The sequence below is a fragment of the Ranitomeya imitator genome, chromosome 3, assembly GCF_032444005.1.
Source record: "Ranitomeya imitator isolate aRanImi1 chromosome 3, aRanImi1.pri, whole genome shotgun sequence".
Classification (NCBI taxonomy): domain Eukaryota; kingdom Metazoa; phylum Chordata; class Amphibia; order Anura; family Dendrobatidae; genus Ranitomeya; species Ranitomeya imitator.
In genome coordinates, this window is record NC_091284.1 from 771,665,031 (window position 1) to 771,684,078 (window position 19,048).

Here is a 19,048-nt window from a genome sequence, read left to right on the forward strand (position 1 = left end):
ACTGCGAGCACATGGCATTGACGTCATGTACTGTCCATAGCTTGCAGGCTGAATTCAGCTGCCGACTACAGAAGAGGACATCACACTGTTGAAGCAGGGGCAAAGTGAATAGAATTGTTTATTTTTTATGCTTTAAAGAACAGTGAAAGGTTAGGGGACACAAATACCATGATTGTCCCAGGATTGGGAACATATGAACCAGGATGGGCCTAGGATGGAGGACATATATACCAGGATGGGCCCAGGAAGGGGGGGACATTACTACATAATGGGGGAGGAGGGGCAACACATATGTCCTTATAGGATTTAGAGCGCTACAATGGCCCATACATTTGACCAACATGCGGGGAGGGGGCAGACAAGGTCCAAATTTTGCTCCGGGTCCCATCGGACTCTAGGTTGACAGTCTCAAACGCTTCCTTTGGACTTTCTGTTGCTGTGCAGCAGCCTGCTTCGGAAATGTATATTCCTACCCTTTTGATGCATTTTTTTGTGCATACATAATAATTTGATGTTTTTTTATGCATTTTTGATAATAGGCCATTTTGATCTCACTGGGGAGAACTGCAGTAAAAATGCTGAAAGAACTGACATGCTGTGCTTTTTCAGGGTAAGCAAAGCACAATTTATTTTTTTTACTACTAAGGGAACTTATAGAAAAAACTTTTCTGAAAGGCGACAACCCATTTAATAGATGACTGACGGGAGGGCAATAAATGAAATACGGTAATCATTTTACGTAGCCCAAGAAAAACGCTACTATCAAATTTATTTAGTTATGCTAAGTATAATTTATCAAGATACAAGATTGACTCTGTATAAATATCAGAAGGCGGCAGGTTATATTATTCTATCAGTAATTAGATTATTTTCGTTGATCCAAACTGTCCACAATGATGTCATGGTCTCTTCTTCTATTGGATCGGCCTAGAAAGCAATGTACATTGATGTGAGTGAGCCCTATGCGAACATCACACAGGATGACAATTTATAGTGAGCTGGGTTTCGAGTTCATGGGGACCCAGTGATCTCTGTCTTTTTGAGTTGCAGAGAGCCGCTAGTATCTTATTTAATTCTCTGACTCATCTTCCTTCCAGGATAAACAATTCATCGACTATTCATCTGATCTGTCATCCAAACATGGTTTTGGTATCAGCGGGGTATTTATTTCCATTAGAAATGAAAAATGATCATAGTCAAATTGTAAGTTTTGTGAAATCTGATGTAAGTAGATGGATGACTTCACACTCACGGTTGTTTGCACAATTACGAAAGATTAAATGAGATATTTTTTGTCTAAGCGTTCGTTTTTTTATGTCATGCTATATATATACATACAACTTAGTGATTTAGTTTTGCAATTTAAACTAAAAATTCAGCTCTAATCTTTGCAAACATGCCTGGGGAGAGAATTGTGGTGAGGGAGGTATTCATATCTTCCTACTGAATCAAAGCATGTAGACATAGAATATATGAAATATGAATAGCAATACTGCTCTGGATAATAAGAAAACGCTTAGCACATAATTTGGCCAATTCATGCATGCCCAGCAACCAACGACAAGGTGGTCTCACATTAGCTTGGAAGTGCCAGTCAGTCTTTTGTTATTCGTAAGTTAGATCTCTGACCGAGCACTCTGCCCTTCAACATGTGGTGGTTCTAATTACAGCAGGATCCTGCCTATCCATAAATACAGGCTTTTGAAAGAGGTATCCACATTTACCCAGGAATTCAGACTTCAGCCTAAGAGAGGTATTCACACTAAACTCATAGGGTCTTAGCAGCGTCAGACCACCTTGTCGTTGTTGCTGGCCATGCATGAATTGGCCAGGTTATGTGCTTAGCGTCTCAATTTTTTCTTATTATCCAATATTTTTACATCTTTATTTCACTTTTTACTTAGTACCACTATGGGACTTTCACTTTCTGCAGTCTGATTGCAGATATAAGGTATAGCAATGCAGGAGCATTACTATACCTATTAAACCTGTCAACCCTGCGGACACTGCACAGACCTGCACTGCGCATGATCTAACTCATTTGCTAGTGCCTGGTGACCCGGATGTCGTCATGACGACATCGGGTCACCATGGCAACGATTGGGACCCCGTGATTATGTCTCAGTCTTTCCGATGAAAGGGCAGAGGGGCTTTCTTCCCTCTTCCTGCTCCCAATATGCTGCGATTAAGGTTGATCACAGCATTTAGGGGGTTAAATTGCTGGGAGCGATGTGGGACCATTCCTGGCACTTAAAGCCGGGTGTCAGCTGTAAAAATCAGCTGAAACCCGACAGCGATCACCGGTGCACATCCCCCTGTGCGCGAGTGATCGCCATGATGTACATATATTGTGCTGGTTAGGGAAGTCCTTCTCGATCATGAAGTACATGTGATGCAAATGTCCGAAAGGGGTTAAAGCACTCTCTTCAGAATTTTTATTCTATTAATATATTGCAATCATCATATTATATAGCACTGTGTACTTACAATTTCTCATTTTGCCTTTCTACTCAGATAATTAGAAAACAGACTAGCTGAATCCTTCTAAGCTTTATATAGAAACAGGGAGCCTTTCTTTGCTTGCATGAGTCATCACTGCAAAACCACTGGCAGGGGAGATGAGGGAACACATGGGTCAGTAGTTCAAGAGGTGTATGGCTCTTGCAGGGAAAAGTGACCTCCCGTTTCTACATAGAGCAAAAAAAAGAGAAGAATTATCTGTGTAGAAAGGCAAAATGAGCAATTGTAGGTACACAGTGCTGTATAATATGATGATTGCAATATAGTAAGAGGATAAAAACTTTGATGGAAGGAGGAGTGCTTCTTTAAGTACCATATAAACTTCCAAATTTCAATGCTATGAGTTGTCAAATTCCACGTATGTCCACATACACTTACAGAAATACCAGTGTGATACAGGTGCTGTGTAACGTCACTGGGTTTATACCTTGTTTCTTCGGCGTTACTCTGCATGTCTCTGCTTTAACCCTTGCTCCTCTCCCTCTAATGTGCAGGGATACTGTTGTCTGTTACCTGTATGGATGCTGCTTAGCTCCCTGCCACCCCTGCGTAGCTGCACATGTGCTGTGATGTTTTTGCCCTGCTGCATGGCCACTCGCATGTGCGATCCCTGGCTGCCGCTGTGGAAGCTAGCCACGGCTTGCGAGGTCCTCTGCAGTTGGTGCATGACTTTCCACATGTGTCCAGGCTAGCAGTCGCTGCCAGGTGCCCTAAGCCACAGTTCCTGTGCTGACTGTGCTGTAATGGTTTCTGTTTGTGCTTAGGGTGCGTGCGGCCACACCTACCCTGCTTTTATTAGGGTTTGAGTGTGCACCTGTGTTGCTTCCTCAGCCTATCACTGAGGGACAGCTTCTATATAAACTCCCTCTTTCCTGTTGAGCGGGGCCAGAGCATTGCATTGTGTTTTTGTGTCTTACCTTGTGTATGAGGTATGCAGCTCCCGTTCTGTCTGCAGTCTGTTCTGGGAGAGCTGATACCTGTCTACCGCCTGTTCTGGGGGCAGAGTACCCAGATCCCGCCTGCTCTGGGGGCAGAATACCCAGATCTGTATCTTGTTTTGTCCACCTGTTCTGGGGGCAGAGTACCCAGATCCGCCTATCCTGGAGGCTGCATATCCATTCTGTTTGTGTTTTGTGTTTTCCGCCTGTTCTGGGGGCAGAGTACCCAGATCCACCTGTCCTGGAGGCTGCATATCCAGTACCTGATCCTGTCTGAACTGTGTCCTTTGTGTTATGTCCTGATGCCCTGGGCTGCCACGCCAGTGTCGTAGCCGATGACCTGGGCTGCCACACCAGTGTCCCAGATGTCTATTTAGTGTCTGATGTCCTGATGCCCTGGGCTGCCACACCAGTGTCCCAGCCGATGACCTGGGCTGCCACGCCAGTGTCCCAGATGTCTATCCTGCCTGTGTCCTGATGTCCTGCCTGTGTCCTGATGTCCTGCCTGTGTCCTGATGTCCTGAAGGTCCACCCTGTGACCACGTCCTTCTGCGATCGGTGTCTGATGTTCTCCTGCTGAGCCTGTGCTACGCCTGAGGCCTGAGAGGGAGGCCGTCCTAGTAAGCCCATGCCAGATGACCCTGGACTGCATCAGCCCGTGATGACTCCTGCCATCGTCTGATGTCTGTCCAAAGTGTCCTGCCTGTGTCCTGATGTCCTACCTGTGTCCTGATGTTCTGCCTGTGTCCTGATGTCCTGCCTGTGACCTGATGTCTAGCCTTTGACCCGATGTTCCACTGGTTCCCTGGGGTTCACCCAGTGACGACGTCCTTCTGGGATCCGTGTCTGATGTTCTCCTGCTGAGCCTGTGCTACGCCTGAGGCCTGAGAGAGAGGCCGTCCTAGTATGCCCGTGCCAGATGACCCTGGACTGCATCAACCCGTGATGACTCCTGCCATCGTCTGACGTCTGAGACGTGTACCCATCCTAGACATGTGGAATCGGGATCCTGACATCATTATGTTTTGTTATGTACTGTGCTTTCATTTAAGTAAACTTTGTTTCTTAATACCTGAAGTTGTGCGGTGTAGTCTAGTTCTGCATATCGACATCTTGTTCACATGTTCAGCTGCCACAGACCCTGCTCGCTGCCCTTCCCTTGTCTGGGTAGGTCCAGGTTTCTCTATGTGGTCCAGTGGGTCCACATTGCATGCCTTTTTGGGACGCTCGCCCACGCCGTCCTGGTCAGGCGACGTGGAGGTGTCGGCTCGGCCGCATCTGCGGTCGTAGCCATAACATGCTGCTTTACAAACTCCAATTATGCAGTACTGTGCTGAAACAGAAGAATCCTACAGTGCCTTAATAAATACCATCATAGATGGTTCTCATATTACCAATATACAGTGGACAAATAAGAGATCTTATGCAATGTTCTCAATAATAGCTATACATCTGAACAATGAATTTGAATATTATGATAGTCTGAGAAGATGATTGTCATATGAAGTGCCCCATTCAGCAGGGGAAGCTGCTACATAACCTTAGGCTGGATTCAGGCAGCCGCAAAAAAGATCTGTTGCATCACGTCCTCAAATACAGCTCCATGTACTCGTCCACATAGCGGATGCGTTCTTGAGGCGCCTTTGAGCGCATGCAATATTGTGATCCATAAAATAAACCAGAAAAGTGCTGTTGTGATTTTACAGCGCATTGGCTTCAATTCACCTGTGAGTGGTCCAACGTGCACACAAACCAAAAATACCCTCGTCTGAGCTAGTCCTTAGAGCCTTTTTAGCGTCTGCATACAGATAACTGTTTAATAGGAGGCATTCAGTATGTCCTGCTGGATTGGTGTACTAATTACTCGCATTATGAACTTTGCCAAAAGAGTAAAATGAAAGATTTTACCGTTCAATAAAGCAGTTTTATACAAAGAATAAGGATATGTCACTATCTATAACTGTAGAAAAAGACATCTAATACCACTAGGCAAAAATGTACAAACTGAACATGATTTCCTTAATATAACATTCTGATCAGACTGCATGAAGCACACTACCACATCATGGTTAACCTCTCAGTGGGTGCTAAGCCTGAAAGTTGTGGAGTCGCAACCTACCATCACAGCGAAAGTGCACAAGCAGGGCAGGTGACCTTGGGCCCCACAGCACCGATGCTTTAAGTCAAAGTCCCCAAGACTCCAGGCCGCGCGGCCCCACCACCACAAAAACACAGAAACAATGGCCGTCACATAGCACAATTCACCTTCCACAAGCTCTCAGAATATGAGCTGAGAGAAAAAATAGGTGGAACCCCTCTTGCAATCTCCTGCTCATTTAAAAACACCTGGGTCAAATAGCAGGAGTGCTGGCCAAGAAAAGCCAAAAAAGATGGGACAGTATGCTATAAGCTATTACTGTAGTGTCAAGGAATGACACTGGAGAGATCACACAGATCCCACTGCTGCCATGAATTGCCAAAGATAACAGCCAGAGGAGTAACACTGAATCATCCGACTGTTAACTTTTTGTCATAAACCACCCTTTGCTGCCCCCTATCGTCAGGACTATTACATATTTGGCTGACGGTGAACAGTTGAAGCTGTGGCTTTTACCACTAATAGACCAGTTATTGGAGAAATAACAGTGAGCGTAAGGTATATACACCTCCGATTCCAATGTATGGAATATATATATATATATATATACCCCATCATAGTCACTGCTAACTCCACGATAACCCAAGAACTACTTGTTGCCACCACCAATCGTTTTTTCACAGGCTGACAGAACGCCTGGTTTCTGGTAGTGTATGGCTTTCAACAGTGTGGTTTACAGAACAAAAGGAACAGAACTATTACATTTTTTATTTAATCCAGGATGGGCAGTGTTTATAAAAAATATACAAAAGATTTTACAAAAGGGACAAAAAATATAGCACATACAGTAAAATGGATTAACAGAGAAACTAACTACGCTGGTCACAGAGATGGGTCAGTTAGCGGATGTAAGCAATCCGAATGAAGACATGGATCCTGCCTACATTGATATCTATCTTCCGGCATACAAAACAGGTTATAATTTGCCTTGTCCTTTTATCAGCATCCTACTGGATGTAGATTCAGTCTTTGAAAATTATGATATTCCAAAAATCCCGATCGCTTCACTCCTGATGATTGTAGGAGTTCAATAACACCATCATATTTTTTTATCAGGATTTTACCTTTTCATAGTTAGGAAATATGGCATGGCTGCTGTTGGCTATCTAGATACTATTGATTTGGACCTTATAGGCATGGGTCACAGTTATGAAAAAATATGCATATTCTTTCTCTATTAGTCCTGAAATTTAAAATGTATGTCCCATCAACATCAGGTCTATACAAACCCGAATATTCATAACTTCCCATTGACACTGAATCGACTGGCTGCAGATGTAAGGTTTCCTTTCATCTCAGGATATGCTTCCTGGGGACAAAAGAGACTTCTCCACCTATGCATAAACACATGTCCCTGTGTTATCTGGACTTTAGAAAAGATCTTTCCTGTTTAATTACATGTACTCTGCCGGAAACTTAATAAGTTTTGTCACTTCTCAACCTTATGTAATTTCCCCACTTCCCAAATGTTAAACTGAGTGATATTATTACAAAAATATTGTAGTAAGTTCTTTCTACTTCTCCTATTGCAATTCTGTGTGAGAGATGATGGTGGTGAATGCCCCCTCACGAGAGCTGTGTTATGGATATTAATAATTTCTATGACTTGTAGAAAAAGACATGGACTGCACATCCCAATATTCATACTGTGATCAAATACAAGGTAAAAACGTATAAACTGAATATGAGGTTTTTAATTTAACATTCTGTTCAGACTGCATGAAACCCACTATCATGTCATGGTGAACCTCTCAGTGTGTCCCCAGCCCATGAAAGGTGAACTTTTTACATTTATTCACATGGTGTTTGTACTGTGTGGTGGCCATTGTTGCTGTGATTTTGTGCCTGTGGGGTGGCACAACCTGGAGTCATGGGACTCAGCCTTGGAGCATCAGTGCTGTGGGGCCCTAGGTCGTCTGTCCTGCTGCTGCACTGTCACTGTGACTGTGGGTACGCTTGGCACTGCACCTTTCAGGCTAGAGACCCACTGAGAGGTTCACCATGACGTGGCAGTGGGCTTCATATAGTCTTATCAGAATGATAAACTAAGAACCTCATGTTCAGTTTGTAAATTTGGACTTCAGTTGACATGGCTTGTCTATCAATATTCCAAGGCATTTCATTAGAGGAGATAGGAAACTGATAAATGTTCTCAAGATCTTTATGGCATTTACCAAACAGTCTGTAATATGACGCACAGAAACCATTAAATTCTAAATAGAACAAGATGAAAAACTGAGACTTTGTGAACTGCCTTCCCCTGACGAAGGAATATCGGTACTATTACTGTTTGGGTATTGAGCATGCTCCTATAACACTGCAAATTACTATATACAGCATATGGGGTTATAACAACGTTAATATATGATTATAGGTTGTTGCGCGCTATTATTGGGTTCCCTCTTTATGCATTTGTATCTGTAATATTATGTCTTTACAACATTTTGTTATTTGAGATACCATACCCATGGACAGGAGACATTGTATATTTGCATTCATATAACCAAGTATACTATTGTTATTGATTAGTACTTTATATGTTGGTTATGCTGTTTTATGTACCATACATATAGGGGTGATGGTTATTGGTTCTGTATTCAGGCCTCTTTTTAAATGGTTTAATCATGTGTTTGTCTTTTTGAGGTGTAATTAAAGTTTCTTGACTTTTTTGTTAATTCTATGGGCGTGCATACCGTTATTGGTCTAGTCTTTTCTCTTCTGGGTTTCATCTAAAGGAACTTGTACTGGACATTAACAGCACTCCTTCATGATGATCGGGAAAATAGATTAGGTAATTTAGGGACGCGAGGAATATGGAGTGAAAAAAAACTTTGTCTGATTACTAAAGTTATAATGGCTTATTGTTAGTATTTATCACAGGACTTATTCACAAGAGCGTATTTTCGGTCCGAGTCTTTGAAAAAAACAGACAGCCCTTGGACCAATGTTATTAGACTCACCCATTCGAGTCTATGGGTGTGCAAACAAAACTTGGATGCCGTACAGAGCCACAGTATAGTATCCGATTTATATGGATACATTGCAATGTATAATGCACTGTAATATAATATTGGCTATGAGTCTATGAACAAAACAAGAAATTCCATAAAGTTCATCCGGCTTCTCTGTATCGGTGGTAGACAATATAATATGGTAGTAATGATAATAATATTATTACATTATGAGTCTCTTGTTAGTATTTACTTTCCCTCTTACTGCATTTTCTTTTTAAATAAAGAATAATGGCTCTTTTGTACTCTTGTCTGAGTTGTTCTTAATACATTTTTTATTGAAACCATCTGACATATTATCTTTCATTTGCTTCATTTCTTTGTAGCTTTTTTATTCTTAAATTACATCTTAAAATGACAAGAATGATAATGCAGAATCATAAATCCAGGGCTTTAAATGTAAATGTGGATTTTTTATGATACTTGGTAGAATGTGAATTTATTTGTACCAAAGCAAAAAGGTTGAAATAAAGTATTAACATGTGTGAAAAGCAGACTACAATAAAAGGTAGACGTAGTCGTGATTCTTCTACATCCGCTAGTAATGTATTGATTTTATGATATTGTATACCCTGACAGTGACAGGCGATATGACAATAGTGGCAATAACAGTGTACAAGTAAAGGATAACAAACATAGGAAAGGAAGAAAAAAAGAACAGTCAACTCGGATTTGGCTACCATCACACAAAAATGGAATGCATTTTCAAGGAAAGCTTAGTTCTTTTTTCCCCGTGATTATTTTTTAAAGGTCATCTGTAAATTATAATCTGATTTATACCAAATATCTTTTTACAGTGTTAAGTGCTTTATTTTTTTTATACAAAGTTCCAAATTCCTTGCAATCCATCCATAGTGCTACATAGAAAAAAATCTGTACATCTGTCTGCTCTCAGCTACCACAAGAGGAGCGTAGGAGATCATTTTATCCTACTGATACATTGAACTCGGTTGTAAAGGAGCATGCATTTAGTTCCTAAGCTCACTCAATTGGTGTGGTAGACAGCCAGGCCTTATTAGACCTTACAGTGGCATGACTTTACAGTGGTCAAAATTACTGTTTTTGTAAGTTGAAGATGAAATAATCTATAAAAGGGCTAAATTAAAGATAACACATTTCCTATTTTTTTTTACGCTATAAATATACTTGTGTATATATATATATATGTATATATATATTTTATCTTTTACATTTTAAAAATTAAAAATTAAAATGGGCTAATGAACAAGTTTGGGTACCCTGCATGGTTAGTGCCATGGCTTGTTTAGATGTTCTTTTGCATGCTTCTGACGCTGAATTTTATGGTCGGACGCAGGAGAGGTTTTCTTCTGATGACTCTTCCATTAAGGCTGTATTTGTCCAGGTGTCTCTGAACAGTGGAACAATGTACCACCACTCCAGAGTCTGCTAAATCTTTCTGAAGGTTTTTTGCAGTCAAAAGAAGAACTCATGGCTTCTGTTTTTGGCACAAGGTTAGAGGATGCTGCAATTTTATAAAGCTGAGAAATTTGCATCTCCCCTGGCCTTTCCTAATGATGATAGTGAACAAGTTGTGAAGAGGGAGCAGCCGCTATCTTGGATATGGGGCATAATGCTGGCCTCCTATCAGACATTGGCCTGACTCCATTTTGTCTCATATCAGAATTCACCTGGTCACATGTCTGAAGGGACATGAGCACTCCTGGCTCCCACCTTTTTCCTACTTGAATGAAGACCCTTTAGTGTGGTAATGGACTGAGACCAGTGTACCAGGCAGATGGCACTTCAAAGCTTGAATGAGGAAGCCATGCCAGCAGGGGGCATGGAGGTGCCTGGGGGCTCAATTAAAGCATGTCAGATGGCTACAAGAGGACACGTCTATTGTCTTCCCAGCCGGACCGTCTATAACATGAAATTATGAATTATGGACGCATCGTCTGAGGTACAGGCTCATAAAAAATATCCTCATAGCCCTGAAGAAATTGCGCATCTGACAGTGCAACTCCGGGGTCAGTGAGAGTTCTGGAACCTGAGATATAGAGATCAGCCTCCCACAGCGATCCAATGGGTCCAGGTTTGATCCCTGTATGACCGGCAGAACAAACCACATGCGCTGGTACCGCCCGTGTACTGATCCGATCATCCTGATAGAAGTTATTTATTAGGTATTGGGAATAGATTCTGCAGGGAAAATGAAGGGTGGAGATTGTTAGCTCACCCAGGTGCAGGGGGAGGGACACAGAAAGATTAAGAGCTGAGGACACATGGAGAGTCAGACACAATAGAAGAAGATGATGATGATGAAATAAGGAACAGGACATATGCCAGCCAGAGGGGAGCAAGCACATGCTTTTTGGGGGCTGTCCGGCAACTAGAAGTCTTGTACCTGTGGAACGCAGAGCTCCCCGGTTTCCACAAGCGACCTTCAACCTGGTAAATTGACCTCCAGCTTTAAACCTCTAAGCCTTGTATTGTTATAATTTACTCTGACTGTAACTCTTGGTATATTCTTACTGTATATTTCTTGTAATTATCCAGTGCTCCCTTAAGGCAATTAAACCATAAATTAATTTTGGGCTGATCCTTTTATTCTGATTGTGAATCTTAGAATACCCAGCGTGGGTAACAGGGCAGTTTCCCATGTGGCCATTTGCTCTTGGTGCAGTTCCCTTATTGACCTGAGAGACAAAGGGGGCGCCGGAGAGCTGTGCCTGTGTAGTTACGTCACGGATTGATGACGTGGGAGGAACCAGTTTTCTTCACACAAGTCATAACAGGCTAATTAAGGTCTGAAACCTTGGTCAAAGGTATCTGAGGACACAAATCTCCAAGAGGACCGAAATTTCTGCGTCGGTCCATTTTCCTTTATGTAATTTTTAAAATGTAAAATATGGCAATGTATATCTTTTTGCCCAAAATACAAAGGAAATGTGTTACCTTTAACTTTTGCCCATTTAGAGATCATTTCATGTTCAACATACTTGACTGTTCACAATAACAGTAATTTTGGCCAGGGGTGCCCAAACTTGTACATGCCACCGTATGTCTACATACAGTTGTGCTCAAAAGTTTACATACCCCGGCAGAATTTTTGCTTTCTTGGCCTTTTTTTTTAGAGAATATGAATGATAACGCCAAAACTTTTTCTCCACTCATTGTTAGTGGTTGGGTGAAGCCATTTATTGTCAAACTACTGTGTTTTCTCTTTTTACATCATAATTACAAGCCAAAATATACAAATGACCCTGATCAAAAGATTACATACCCCATTTTTAATACCGTGTTTTGCCCCTTCTAACATCAATGACAGCTTGAAGTCTTTTGTGGTAGTTGTGGATGAGGTTCTTTATTTTCTCAGATGGTAAAGCTGCCCACTCTTCTTGGCAAAAAGCCTCCACCTCCTGTAAATTCCTGGGCTGTCTAGCATGAACTGCGCTCTTGAGATCTCCCCAGAGGGGCTCAATGATATTGAGGTCAGGAGACTGAGATGAACACTCCAGAACCTTCACTTTGTTCTGCTGTAGCCAATGACAAGTCGACTTGGCCTTGTGTTTTGGATCGTTGTCATGTTGGAACGTCCATGTACGTCCCATGCGCAGCTTCCAGGCTGATGATTGCAAATTTGCCTCCAGTATTTGCTCATATCGTGCTGCATTTATCTTTCCTACAACTTTGACCAAGATTCCTGTGCCTTTGTAGCTCACACATCCCCAAAACATCAGCGATCCACCTCCGTGCCTTTCAGTAGGAATGATGTTCCTATCATCATAGGTCTTGTTGACCTCTCTCTAAATGTAATGTTTATGGTTGTGGCCAAAAAGTTCAATTTTGGTCTCATCACTGCAAATTACCTTGTTCCAGAAGTTTTGAGGCTTGTCTCTGTGCTGTTTTGCACATTGTAGGGGAGATACTTTGTGGCATTTTCACAGTAATGGCTTTCTTCTGGCGACTCCACCATACAGCCTATTTTTCTTCAAGTGCCTCCTTATTGAGCATCTTGAAACAGCCACACCACTAGTTTTCAGAGAGTCCAGTATTTCAACTGATGTTATTTGTGGGTTTTTCTTTGCATCCCAAACAATTTTCCTAGCAGTTGTGGACAAAATTTTTGTTGGTCTACCTGATCGTGGTTTTGTTTTTACAGAGCCCCTGATTTTCCATTTGTTAATCACAGTTTGAATGCTGCTGATTGGCATTATCAATTCTTTGGATATCTTTTTGTATCCCTTTCCTGTTTTATACAGTTCAACTACATTTTACCATAGATTCGTTGACAATTGTTTTGCTTTCCCCATGACTCACAATCCAGAAACGTTTGGGCCAAAATCATATCTGCGCAATGCATGCAACTAGTTTCTCCAAACTGGAGATGTCTTGAATCTGCCATCACCAATAAAGGCTTTTGTATGAAGTATTAAATAAATTTCAGTAAGTGTATTCACTACTTTTTTCCCATGTCATTTCTCATTATTACACATAACTTAATTTATGGACACCTATGGTTTGAGTTATTTTCCTTTGTGGATTGGATAGGTTGTTACTGAAATCTAGTGAGAATTTCATGTCAATAGCATCTCTAGAAATATATTTACTTAAAATTGGTGACGTGCTCAATACTTATTTCCCCCGCTACATATATATATACAGTGGGTACGGAAAGTATTCAGACCTATTTAAATTTTTCACTCTCTTTTTCATTGCAGCCATTTGCTAAATTCAAAAAAGTTCATTTTTTTCTCATTAATGTTCACTCTCCACCCAATCTTGACTGAAAAAAACAGAAATGTAGAAATTTTTGCAAATTTATTAAAAAAGAAAAACTGAAATATCACATGAGTATTCAGACCCTTTGCTCAGTATTGAGTAGAAGCACCCTTTTGAACTAGTACAGCCATAAGTCTTCTTGGTAATGATGCAAAAAGTTTTTCACACCAGGATTTGGGGATCCTCTGCCATTCTTCCTTGCAGATCCTCTCCAGTTCCGTCAGGTTGGATGATGAATGTTGGTGGACAGCCATTTTCAGGTCTCTCCAGAGATGCTCAATTGGGTTCAGGTCAGGGCTCTGGCTGGGCCAGTCAAGAATGGTCACAGAGTTGTTCTGAAGCCACTTCTTTGTTATTTTAGCTGTGTGCTTAGGGTCATTGTCTTGTTGGAAGGTGAGCCTTCGGCCAAGTCTGAGGTCCAGAGCACTATAGAAGAGGTTTTCATGGATATAATAATAACCTTTATTTTTTATATAGCGCTAACATATTCTGCAACGCTTTACAGTTTGCACATATTATCATCACTGTCCCCGATTTGGCTCACAATCTAAATTCCCTATCAGTATGTCTTTGGAATGTGGGAGGAAACCGGAGTACCAGGAGGAAACCTGTTGTGAATTCTGCTCTTGGGTTCCCTCCAGTGGTTGTAGGTGGGAATGCAGTTGTCTCTGAGTCACAGTCTTGGCCAGGTGTATCTGCTAATTGCTGTTCTGACTGGAATATTTAAGTGTGCAGGATTCATTAGCCCTTGCCAGTTGTCAATGTTCCTTGTGAAGTGTTGGATCACTTTCTGGCTTCTCCTGCTTGCTGCCAAATTCAGCAAAGATAAGTGTTCGGTTTTTTGTGTCTGTGGCACACTGCTGTGTGCTTGTTTTTGTTTGTATTCCTGCTCTGAGTGTAGGATTCGCTGGAGTTGCAGATATACGCTGCTACATCTTTAGTTAGATGTAGGAAGTTTTTGTATATTCTGCTGTGGATATCTTGGAAGGGTTTTAATACTGACAGCACAGAACTCTGTCCTATCCTGTCCTATTTAGCTAGAAGTGGCCTCCTGTGCTAATCCTGTTTTTCTGCCTGTGTATGTTTTTTCCTCTCTGACTCACCGCCAATATTTGTGGGGGGCTGTCTATCCTTTGGTGATCTACTCTGAGGCAAGATAGTATTCCTATTTCCATCTTTAGGGGTATTTAGTCCTCCGGCTGTGATGAGGTGTCTAGGTTTGTTAGGTACACTCCACGGCTACAGTATAGGGACCACCTTCTCCAGTGAAAGTTCTCATGCTGCTCCAAGGTCACCGGATCATAACAGAAACCCACGCAAACATGGGGAGAACATACAAACTCCTTGCAGATGTTGTCCAAGGTGGAATTAGAACCCAGAACTCCAGGGCTGCAAGGCTGCAGTGCTATCCACTGAGCCACCGTGCCGCCAATGTCTCTGTACTTGGCCGCATTCATATTTCCTTCAATGGCAACCAGTCGTCCTGTCCCTGCAACTGAAAAAAAACCCCAATAGCATGATGCTGCCACCACCATGTCTCACTGTTGGGATTGTATTGGGCAGGTGATGAGCAGTGCCTAGTTTTCTCCACACATACCGCTTAGAATTATCACCAAAAAGGTCTATCTTCATCTCATCAGACCAGAGAATCTTATTTCTCATAGTCTGGGAGTCATTCATGTTTTTTTTAGCAAACTCTATGCGGGCTTTCATATATCTTGCACTGAGGAGAGGCTTCCGTCAGACCACTCTGCCATAAAGGCCCAACTGGTAGAGGGCTGCAGTGATAGTTGACTTTGTGGAACTTTCTCCCAGCTCCCTACTGCATCTCTGGAGCTCAGCCACAGTGATCTTGGGGTTCTTCTTTACCTCTCTCACCAAGGCTCTTCTCCCATGATTATTCAGTTTGGCTGGACGACCAGGTCTAGGAAGACTTCTGTTGGTCCCAAACTTCTTCCATTTAAGGAATATGGAGGCGACTGTGCTCTTAGGAACCTTGAGTAGTGCACAAATTCTTTTATAACCTTGGCCAGATCTGAGCCATGCCACAATTCTGTCTCTGGGCTCCTTGGCCAATTACTTTGACGTCATGATTCTCATTTGGTCTGACATGCACTGTGAGCTGTGAGGTCTTATATAGACAGGTGTGTGCCTTTCCAAATCAAGAAGTCCTATCAGTTTAATTAAGCACAGCTGGACTCCAATGAAGGAGTAGAACCATCTCAAGGAGGATCACAAGGAAATGGACAGCATGTGACTTAAATATGAGTGTCTGAGCAAAGGGTTTGAATACTTATGACCATGTGATATTTCAGTTTTTCTTTTTAATAAATTTGCAAAACTGTCTACATTTCTTTTTTTTCAGACAAGATGGCAAGATGGGGTGCAGAGTGTACATTAATGAGAAACAAATGAACTTTTTTGAATTTAACAAATGGCTGCAATGAAACAAAGCGTGAAAATTTTGAAGGGGTCTGAATACTTTCTGTAACCACTGTATATATACAGTATATAGTATTATATCAGAAAATAATAGAGAATAGTATAAATTGTACAAATAACACAGTTAAAAAGAAGGTTATTCACTATGAATAGTTTGAATGAGATTGGGACTCTGCTGCAATTCCAGAAACAGTACAAGAGCAGCCCCATTTCTGAGAAAAAACAAAAGAATGTACAAAACGTAGATGTTAACTGTATATCCTCTTCTCATTCAGGACATTTAGTCTTGAATTATTTTAATCTGCTTACTGTATGTCAGACTGATATTTTCCAAAACATATTTAAGAACAATCCTGTTGGTAGAATAAAATGATGCAATAATGCAATAAATTCCAATATTGATCGGCAATGGTCTGTGTAGTTTAGTTGCTAGATCTGCACTATTTTGTTTAGCCATATAAATTCAGGAATAGAAATGAGCTACACTTTGACATGATAATTAGATACTCATTAAGATGTATTAAGTGAATTAATTGTACTGGTACAGTTAGGTAAGATTTAAGGAAATTTCAAGAAATTCCATCAATTATATTCTATAGACTAGCAAATCTCCACATCAGATAAATGAATCATGAGACACAATTTGCATATCTCTCTTGAAGAACAAATATTAAACAGAGAGTGAAATGGTGTAATCAGACAGACCGTCTTATTACATTATAGGTGTCAATAAGGTTCATCTGATTTTTAGAGGGACTTTGTATATGTGTGCTCAAATACCATTGACTCTTCTTCAATCTTCTTGGGTAACCTGAAGAATTGATTCAGGTCACATGTTTGCCCTTACTTTTTACCAGCGGAAGGGAGGAAGTGTATCTTAACAGAGCTTCCATGGACAGATGTTATGCAAGACATTCAAATTTGCAGGCCCAGAGGAGCCATGGCCTTTTAACCTCCATGCAGGTTTATGGACTTACAACAATGTCCCCTTGGTTGTATCCTTGAATTAACTGCTGGCTGGTGGAGTGAGCTGGCTGAGAAAAGACAAGTAGCTGGATCAAAACCAGAGAGGGAATATACAAGAGAAAAGCAGTAGTCAGAGGCAAAGTCAGGAGGTAGCCGAGGTCACAACCAGGAAGATGGTGTCAGCAGCAGAATCATCAGGCAGGTGGAAAGTAACGTTAATCCAAGGTCAGCATCAGGTATCTCGCAAAAAGAAAATTAGAAGAATCAAACAGGGTCAGAATAAGGGCTCATACTCATTTGCGAGAAAAATGGATGAGTGCAATCCGAGAAAAAATATATATATGTATTTATATTGCACAGAAAGATAGATAGAAGAAAAGCCGGTAATTCATCTATTCTAGCCGACAGAATAGAAGAGATGGATTACAAACAGTAAATACAAATAGAATAGGTAGATATATAAATGTCAGTGACAAATACAATTAGTATAGTGTGTGTGCAAATTACTGGACATGTATTTAATTAATAAAAGATTATTTTACGGAAAAAAATGGTGTGGGCTCCCGCGCAATTTTTGCAACCAGCAGAGGGAAAGACAGGGGGCAGATGTTTATAGCCTGGGAAGGGAGTAATGCCCATGGAGCTTCCCAGGCTATTAATATCAGCTCACAACTTTATACTTAGCCTTTACTGGCTATTAAAATGGTGGACCCCCTAAAAAATCATGTGGGGTCCCCCCATAATTATTAACCAGCAAAGGCTATGTAGACAGCTGTGGGCTGATATTAATAGCCTAGGAAGGGACCATGGATATTGGCCCCCCTGGCTAAAAATATCAGCACTCAGCCACCCCAGAAAAGGCGCATCTCTAAGATGCCAATTCTGGCACTTAGCTTCGATCTTCCCGCTTGCCCTGTAGTGGTGGCATATGGGGTAATAGTTGTGAGATTGATGTCACCTTTGTATTATAAGGTGTCATCAAGCCCACGGCTTAGTAATGGAGGTACCAAAAACACACCTATCCATTACTAATCCTATAATTGTTATATATTAAATAAAGACATAGCCAGAATAACGTATTTTAATGAAATAAAGCACAACACAGTTTTCCCATTTTATTATTACTCCTAATCCATGCAACGCCCTCGATCTCCTGTAATAAAAATAAAAATAACAAACCAACAATATACCATAACTGTCCGTCATTGTGTCCCACGCAGAAATCCATATCTGGGGAGTATACCATTTTCAACCTGGATGGTGCCAAGATGCGACCGTCCTGGCTGAAAACAAAACCACTGGTGAATGAGCTGCCGAGCAGAGCTTCAGTGACTAGTGGTGACTTCACTGATGCTGTGCTGCCCCACAGCCTGAACTGCGGTACCCTCTGGACAATGGGAAAATGCACAGTGACACAGTTCTATTGCTGAACATCTGCTTCGTTACTGTGTGCGATTGACACCACTCTATTGCAGAGCATTAGCTTTGTTACTGTGTGCAAGTGACACTACCTCTTGTGCTGATCACTGAGTCACGTGGAGCTAGCAGTCACTCACTGCATTCTCCGACATTGTACACATTAGCTGCAGTTTTACATCTCTGCATGGTGGACCCCGGTGTTATGAACAGGTGATTCAGAACCACAATGGACCTAGTGGTTAAGAGCACACAAAGTGACCTGATAGTTACTAACACAGGACGAGCTCTGAGACGTGGGAACTCTGCTGACCGCAATCCCTAATCCTATCATACCACACTAGAGGTAGCCGTGGATTGCGCCTAACGCTCCCTATGCAACTCGGCACAGCCTGAGAAACTAACTAGCCCTGAAGATAGAAAAATAAGCCTACCTTGCCTCAGAGAAATTCCCCAAAGGAAAAGGCAGCCCCCCACATATAATGACTGTGAGTTAAGATGAAAATACAAACACAGAGATGAAATAGATTTAGCAAAGTGAGGCCCGACTTACTGAATAGACCGAGGATAGGAAAGATAGCTTTGCGGTCAACACAAAAACCTACAAAAAACCATGCAGAGGGGCAAAAAGACCCTCCGCACCGACTAACAATACAGAGGTGCTCCCTCTGCGTCTCAGAGCTTCCAGCAAGCAAGAAAAACCAATATAGCAAGCTGGACAGAAAATATAGCAAACAAAAGTAACACAAGCAAAACTTAGCTTATGCAGGGCAGACAGGCCATAAGAACGATCCAGGAGGAAGCAAGACCAATACTGGAACATTGACTGGAGGCCAGGAACACAAACTAGGTGG